Below are 1,051 nucleotides of genomic sequence, written 5' to 3'. Positions count from 1 at the left end.
CGATTTATGCGCGGGGAAAAGGGAAAAAATTAAAAAAGTAATAAGCATTAATACTTTATAATCGTTGTTATCGCTGCATATATGACTGTAGCCGTTAAGTTAAAATATTCTCGTTTTTTGAAAGTTTAAATGAAAAATACAGATCATGTTATTTGTATTTATAGATAATGTAGAAAAATTAAGTTGTTATTAGACAGCAATTGCTCACGTCAACGGCCATACCACGTTGAACACACCGGTTCTCGTCTGATCACCGAAGTTAAGCAACGTCGGGCGCGGTTAGTACTTGGATGGGTGACCGCTTGGGAATACCGCGTGCTGTTGGCATTTATTTTTTTTTCTAAGTACCCCAGGTAATAAAATACAGATCAAAAAAAGTTCACTTAACCGGTTAAGTTATTTTTTCATCGTTGTTTTAAAACAAACCTGTACTGTAATATATTTTAACGATTTTCATGCAAAAAAAATTTTTTGTATTAAATTTATATCTCACTTTTTTAAAGTCTCTTAATTTTAATTATTGAAGCTAAGATGATAAAAAAAAATAAATTTTTTATTATTAGTTTTACTAGCATCACAAATTCGAAAAAAATATTTTCTGCTTTTTGAAAATTTCAAAGCTTCATGATGGATCAGCGGGAAATTTAATGATGGAAATATTCGCTAAATTTATTGTAGGTTAATAAATTAAAATCAAAATAAAAGAAAATAATTATGAATTTTTTTAAATGTCTTTAGTTTCTCATTAACGATGTGGTATTAAGTTATATAAGTGACTTTATTATTTTAACAAAATATGTTTTAGAGCATATGAAATGGCAAAAAAATAAAATTTATTTCGTGATTCCCGTACTGAGCACAAAGCATACGGATAAAAGTAAAGTTTAAGACAATAATTCCTAAGTCGTGATAATAAATTTAAAAATTCCTTGACAGTTTTGGACTAGAAACGGGAATTTTTGTTCTTTTAATTTTGTTTTTATTTCTTAATATTTTTTTTTAATAGGAGTTAATGTGGTTGATAGATATACATCACGCAACGAAACTTTAG

General features: G+C 27.7%; 1 non-coding gene across 1 annotated transcript; it reads left to right on the top strand.

Annotated features, from left to right (window-relative positions):
* The first annotated feature begins 208 nt into the window (after window positions 1-208).
* Window positions 209-327, top strand: LOC142332651 (5S ribosomal RNA). Its single transcript, XR_012758365.1, has one exon. It is a non-coding gene; the product is annotated as a 5S ribosomal RNA (ribosomal RNA).
* Window positions 328-1,051: the final 724 nt, after the last annotated feature.

The sequence above is a fragment of the Lycorma delicatula genome, chromosome 11 (assembly GCF_047948215.1).
Source record: "Lycorma delicatula isolate Av1 chromosome 11, ASM4794821v1, whole genome shotgun sequence".
Lineage (NCBI taxonomy): Eukaryota > Metazoa > Arthropoda > Insecta > Hemiptera > Fulgoridae > Lycorma > Lycorma delicatula.
This window is presented reverse-complemented; position numbering and strand designations above follow the sequence as displayed.